A 7,656-nucleotide genomic window follows, 5' to 3' on the forward strand; every position below is an offset into this window, starting at 1 on the left:
TAGTTCATCCATGCGACCTTTAAATGCCTTCCATTGCATGTCCACCGTCAACCCTTTAAGTAAAAATTGCCAGTCTATCTTGGACAATTCATGCCTCATACCCTCAAAGTTACCTTTCTTTAAGTTCAGAACACTTGTTTCTGAATTGACTTTGTCACTCTCCATCATAATGAAGAACTCCACCATATTATGGTCACTCTTGCCCAAGGGGCCTCGCACAACAAGACTGCTAACTAACCCTTCCTCATTAGTCAATACCCAGTCTAGAATGGCCTGCTCTCTCGTTGGTTCCTCGACATCTTGGTTTAGAAAACCATCTCGCAAACATTCCAAGAAATCCTCTTCCTCAGCACCCCTGCCAATTTGGTTCACCCAATCTATATGTAGATTGAAGTCACCCATTATAACTGCTGCACCTTTAGTGCACGCATTTCAAATTTCCTGTTTGAGTGCACGCATTTCAAATTTTGCTGTTTCTGTCAACAAAATGGCCGCCACATGTGCTCACTGTTTCTGTCAACAAAATGGCCGCCATATGTGCTCGCTGTTTCTGTCAGCAAAATGGCCTTCTGAGGCAGAGAATCCCAGATTCACAACTCTCTGACTGAAAAAGTTTCTCCTCATCTCCATTCTAAATGGCCTACCCATTATTCTTAAACTGTGGCCCCTGGTTCTGGACTCCCCCAACATTGGGAACATGTCTCCTGCCTCTAACGTGTCTAACCCCTTAATAATCTTATATGTTTCAATAAGATCCCCTCTCATCCTTCTAAATTCCAGTGTATACAAGCCTAATCGCTCCAGTCTTTCAACATATGACAGTCCCACCATTCCGGGAATTAACCTAGTAAACCTACGCTGCACGCCCTCAATAGCAAGAATATCCTTCCTCAAATTTGGAGACCAAAACTGCACACAGTACTCCAGGTGCGGTCTCACTAGGGCCCGGTACAACTGCAGAAGGACCTCTTTGCTCCTATACTCAACTCCTCTTGTTATGAAGGCCAACATGCCATTGGCTTTATTCACTGCCTGCTGTACCTGCATACTTCCTTTCAGTGACTGAAGCACTAGGACACCCAGATCTCGTTGTACGTCCCCTTTTCCTAACTTGACACCATTCACATAATACTCTGCCTTCCTATTCTTACCACCAAAGTGGATAACCTCACACTTATCCACATTAAACTGCATCTGCCATGTATCTGCCCACTCACACAACCTGTCCAAGCCACCCTGCAACCTCATAGCATCTTCCTCAAAGTTCACACTGCCACCCAGCTTTGTATCATCTGCAAATTTGCAGTCTGCAGTCGCTCGTCTTTCAACATACGACAGTCCCGCCATTCCGGTGATTAACCTGGTGAACCTACGCTGCACGCCCTCAATAGCAAAGACGTCCTTCCTCAAATTTGGAGACCAACCAAAACTGCACACAGTACTCCAGGTGCGGTCTCACCAGGGCCCTGTACAACTGCAGAAGAACCTCTTTGCTACTAAACTCAAACTAGGAGACCAAAACTGGTCTATTGTGTACATGGTTGGAGGTGTGAATGTAATACAAGGGCCGAAGCTGCCTTCATGTCTGGTTACTCCAATGTGATCATCGCTTCTATTGTGTAGCCCTGAGCTCTGGAATAAAGTGGAGATAGTTTTGGAGAGTTTGAGAAAGGGAGGGAGGGAGAGGGAGGGAGGGAGAGAGAGGGAGGGAGGGAGAGAGAGGGGGAGAGAGAGAGATTCACCCACGTACAAACAAACTGAAAAAGCTACGAGCTTTAATTTATAGAAACAGAAACATAGAGCCTGTACGCACCGCCATTCAATATGATCATGGCTGATCATCCAGCTCAGTAGCCTGTACCTGCCTTCCGTAAAAGGGACCACATCACCCCGATGATTCTGGCCTCTCTCCACTGGCTCCCTGTATGGTACAGAATCAACTTCAAGCCCCTCCTATTCACATACAAAGCCCTAAATGGACACTCCCCCCCCATATCAAAAATCTTCTAACCCCCCTCTCTATCTCCAGGTCCCTCAGGAGGGCCGACTTGGGGCTACTCACTATCCCGCCCACGGTCTAGGCTTAAGCTCAGGGGTGACCGAGCTTTTGCGGTTGCAGCTCCTAGACTGTGGAACAGCATCCCTCTCCCCATCAGAACTGCCCCCTCCATCCACTCCTTTAAGTCCAGGCTCAAAACATATTTCTACTCCCTAGCGTTTGAGGCTCATTGAGGAGGCGCTGGGAACTGTTTGCGTGCTACTGTATGTTTCATTTTTTTTCTATTGGAATCTAATCAAATGCACAGCACTTTGGTCAACGTGGGTTGTTTTTAAATGTGCGACACAAATAAAATTGACTTGACTTGACTTGACTTCTCTCCAGACCCCCTGATCCCTTTAGCCACAAGGGCCACATCTAACTCTCTCTTAATGCACGGCGGTATTTGCTTACTAAAATGGCGGGGTAGCTTACTGAAATGGCTGGGGCAGAGCGCACAGCGGCGGGGTTTGCTTACTAAAATGGCGGGGGTTCTGACTGATATTGCGGGTTTGCTTACTAAAATGGCGGGGTTTCCTTACTTAAATGGCGGGGTTGCTTACTAAAATAGCGGGGCAGAGCGCACGACGGCGGAGTTTGCTTACTAAAATGGCGGAGGAAGAGGGGGAGCGGCGGGGTTTGATTACTGAAATGGCAGGGGGAGAGCGCACAGCGGCGGGCTTTGCTTACTAAAATGGCGGGAGGAGAGCGCACAGCGGCGGTATTTGCTTACTAAAATGGCGGGGTAGCTTACTGAATGGCTGGGACAGAGCGCACAGCGGCGGGGTTTGATTACTGAAATGGCGGGGGGAGAGCGCACAGCGGCGGGGTTTGCTTACTAAAATGGCGGGAGGAGAGCGCACAGCGGCGGTATTTGCTTACTAAAATGGCGGGGTGGCTTAGTGAATGGCTGGGACAGAGCGCACAGCGGCGCGGTTTGCTTACTAAAATGGCGGGGGCAATGAGAGCGGCGGGGTTTGCTTACTGAAATGGCGGGAGGGGTGCTTACTGAAATGGCGGGGGCAGAGCGAAAAGCGGCTGGGTTTGCTTACTAAAAGGGCGGGGTTTCCTTACTGGAATGGCGGGGTTGCTTACTAAAATGGAGGGGGCAGACCGCACAGCGGCGGGGTTTGATTACTGAAATGGCGGGGGGAGAGCGCACAGCGGCGGGGTTTGATTACTGAAAGGCGAAGGAAGAGGGGGGAGCGGCGGGGTTTGATTACTGAAATGGCGGGTGGAGAGCGCACAGCGGCGGGTTTGATTACTAAAATGGCGGGGAGGGAGCGCTCTGCGGCGGTATTTGCTTACTAAAATGGCGGGGTAGCTTACTGAAATGGCTGGGACAGAGCGCACAGCGGCGGGGCTTGCTTACTAAAATGACGTGGGCAGTGAGAGCGGCGGGGGCTCTTACTGAAATGGCGGGGTTTGCTTACTAAAATGGCGGGGGTTCTTACTGAAATGGCGGGGTTTGCTTAGGATTCCTAAATTGAACTGATACAATCTGCATTTTGGAATATGTGGCAACTGGAATAAATATAGAGAGTCAGGGAGAGAGAGAGTGCACTTGCCAATTTCACTGACTGTGATAACACAGGGGAGAGAAAAAAAGGGGAAAGAGAGAGGGGGAGGAGAGAGAGAGGGGTGAGAGAAAGATTGAGAGAGGGTGAGAGAGAGGAGAGAGAGAGAGAAAGGGGAGAAAAAGAGAGAGAAAGGGTGGAGAGGGAGAGTGACGGGGAGAAAGAGGGGGAGAGAGGGAGAGAGAGAGGGAGAGAGAGAGAGAGAGAGAGAGGGAAAGGGGAGGGAGAGAGAGGGGATAACAAATATTAGCTTAATATATTGTTAATTTTGTTAAAGTGGATGGGGGGCAGGGTATCAAATATTAATATCGTTTATTATTATAAATTTGTGAAAATTAAGTGGAGAGGGAGAGAGAGGGAGGGAGAAGAGAGAGAGGGGTGAGAGAGATAGGAGGATAAGAGAGAGAGAGAGAGAGAGAGAGAGGGGGGTGAGAGATAGGAGGAAGAGAGAGAGAGGGGGGTGAGAGGAGAGAGAGAGAGAGAGAGAGAGAGAGAGAGAGAGAGAGAGAGAGAGAGAAAGAGATAGAGAGAGAGAGAGTAATAATTAATATTATTATTATTATTAATAATAATAATTAATCAAAGATTGATTGATTGATCGGTGGGTGGGTGGATGGATGTTAGGAATCCCCTACACAGATCCAGATTTTTTTTCACAGCCAGCAAGCCCCACACTTGTTTATAACGCCCCCCCCCACACACACACCCACACACACACACACAATTAGTGAGTGTGTCGTCTATTGTTTATTACAAAGCCAAGAAGTGTAACACAAGCACCCACACACACAGACAGAGAGAGAGAGAGAGAGAGGGGGGTGGAGAGAGAGAGAGAGAGAGAGAGAGAGAGAGAGAGTAGGGGGAGAGAGAGAGAGAGAGAGAGAGAGAGAGAGAGAGAGAGAGAGAGAGAGAGAGAGAGAGAGAGAGAGAGAGAGAGAGAGAGAGAGAGAGAGAGAGAGAGAGAGAGAGAGAGAGAGGAGAGAGGGAGAGGGAGAGGGAGAGAGAGAGAGAGAGCGAGCTGGAGAGTGAGAGGGAGAGAGAGAGATGGAGAGTGAGAGATAGGGAGAGAGAGAGAAAGACCCAGTGGTCCCCAGTGCGGAGGGGGAGGGGGGGGGAGAATGAGGGGGTAGATACTGAAATAAACACTTGAATGATCAGGGACTGTCATTAAAAATGATCAATATATATGACAGGCAATGGTGTTATTTTTTCTGCTTAATCTGCATCTTTGAGCAAGGGGGCGATTGGGTGAATGTGAGGGGCTGGGGGTCCCGGAGCGGGGCCGGCGATGGGATCATCCGCCCGGGACTGACAGCTGGAAGATGCGGCGGTGAATGTGAGGAGCCGGAGCCCGGAGCGGAGGACTGCGGCCGCCCTCTGGGATGCGCTCAGGGCGGGGGTTTATTAATGAGCCGCAGCGCTGAGGTGAGCGGATATTTCACCGCGCTCTTCACCTGCTCCCTGAACTTGGACTGGGTCGCCGCGTAAATAAATGTGTTGGTGCAGCAGCTGAGATTCCTCAGCAAATACCCGACGTCGCTAAAGATCCATTGAGAATTATTCATATCATTTCCAATCCCTGTGATCTGATAATAGACGAATTCTACAACCAGCGTCATCCACAGGAGGATGAAGCTGCCGGAGATGGTGAAGAGTAAAACCACAGATCTCCTCCTGCTCTCCATCTCCGGGTCACTGCGCTTCTCCCCCTTGCTCTCACCCCTCAGCCCCTGACGGACCCGACTGGCCACTAAAATGTGCCGGACTGTCAGAGCGTTGAGCGGCAGGATCACAGCGAAAGGGAGGAGCGGAGTTATAACCGTGTCGATCCAGTCAAATGCCACCCACCCGGGGTCAGTGTAATAACTGTCCACCGCGACACAGTCCCACGGTACATTGTCGATGATCATCCAGGGTTCCTGTGTGAAGTAGCGGGGAACGTTTTTCAGACACAGCAGAACGCCGGCTGTTGCGAGAACCGCAGCCGCAGTTTTCCCGGTGCAATATTTAGTTTTCAGCTTCTGGCAACAAATGGCGACAAAGCGATCAAAGGTGAAAGTGACGGTGAACCAGACAGAACAGTCTGTAGCTGCAGTCCTCAGTACAGCGTTAACACTGCACACAGGGGTGATGGACAGGAAACTCCAATAAAAGTAATAGTATCGGATCCAATACAAAATGACCTCGGTGATCAGGGTGAGTAGATCGGCCGCTGCCATGGCCACCAGGTAGCGAGTGGTGCAGGTGGAGAGGCCGCACTTTCCCCGGGACAGGATCACAATCGCCACTAAATTCACTGCGGAAAGAGAAGGGGAGCGGACACTGGGCATTAATGAACACGGTCTCCGGGGCTGAACACCGGCTCCACTTTCAGCTGGAGATCAGGAGTGTTGGAGTCGGTGCGCGGCTGCAGGTTTAACAATGTCAGACCCGGCTCCGACTGTGCCCGACCTGCCTGCTTCAGGGGAGAGGAGATAAGGCGACGGGCGGGGTAAAGGGCGGGGAGGGAACGAGCAGCCGCCCGCTACAATAGGCGGAATGGTCCTGTCTACAGTTAACCCCGCTCACAGTCTCTGATGGGGCCGGTTTGACAGACTTAACCGTGACCGGCCGCGTTTAACCAGGGCTCTGGGAACTCGGCATTTGATGGGGACGAGGAGGGTTCCAGAAGGAAATCAGGCACAACTTAGTATCCGGCAGCAGAGTGGCTCCGTAAATGGATTCATTCCACACTGAGTTCAGTTCGGTAACAACACACGCCGGTAGATCCGCGGCCACCGGTTCAGGAGATCGATCCAATTATTGACCAACAGGCGGTGGAATCCGACTGTGACAGACTCCACAGTGAGACGTGTCCATAGGAGCGGGTGTTCACTCTGATCAATAACTCAGACACAGTGAACTTCACAATGTAAACCCCTTCCCAGTCACACCGTCCCGGAGAGCTGCCTGTCCCGAGCACTGGGACAATTCTGGGCAAGGTCTCACTGAAGGCAAGAACAACATTCTAGTGGGTCCCGGCAGTGGGAGAAAGAGAGGGTTAGTTTCGGCTGTCTGAAAATGAGAAAAATCACAACGTTAATTCAAAGATATTTCATTTAGAGGATTGATATAATCTACACATTCTTACACAACGATCATCAGTTGGGAATATTGTAACACGATCAGAATCAGGTCAACACCGGTTAACGGACGGAGTTATAAAACTTGAATTGTTCTGCTCACTTACCAGGAACTCCAACGGCAGCAATGATCACGTACAAGATTTTTTGCACGTCCATATATTCCCAATAATGGTGCCCCATTTTCTCTGCCCAGCGACGTGTCTCCGTGAGCTACCGGTAATCTCTCGGAATGAAATGCTGGGGCAGAACATTCCCGGAGATTTTATACCATTTCCGTACCACCGGGACCGTAAAGTTTTAGCAGAGTTTAAAAATAGAGATTTTGAAATGATTCGCAAACAGATGACATCAGCCAAGTGAAATCCCTGCTGAGACAGGTCGTGATTTATTCAGGGAATTGATTGAGAAACTCCAAAGACTGGGAAATGTGGCGATACTGAGGGATGGAAATTGGGAGCGGCATTGTTCCAGCAAAGGGAATATTGTTTCAAACTCTATCAGGTCCAAATCTCCGCCTTCTGTTGTTTGTCTTATTTCTTTCAATCCGCTTCACTCACTAAGGCAATCCCAAATGCCAGCGAACCTCTCATGGCTTCTGGTGCCCAGTTTGAAGGTGGACTGGGCGACATTTGTCCACAGGTTGAGGAATTAGATCAACAGATGACCTCGCACTAAAGTGGCCCCTCCACTCTGCTTCACCTCTCAATATGATCGCGGCTTAACTGACTGCAACCTCACCCCCACACTCCCGGCGAGGCCGGTAACCATTCACTCCTTGCTCGCCGGCGGTGGGGCTGATTTTGCGCCGGGACAATAACATTCTCTGCCTTCGTCCCCTCTGAGGAGGAACGACCCAAAGACTCACGACATTCAAAGAACAGAAATATTGTGGCTTCAGAATTGTCCGAAACCCAAA

The sequence above is a fragment of the Rhinoraja longicauda genome, chromosome 43, assembly GCF_053455715.1.
Source record: "Rhinoraja longicauda isolate Sanriku21f chromosome 43, sRhiLon1.1, whole genome shotgun sequence".
NCBI classification, from domain to species: Eukaryota; Metazoa; Chordata; class Chondrichthyes; order Rajiformes; family Arhynchobatidae; genus Rhinoraja; species Rhinoraja longicauda.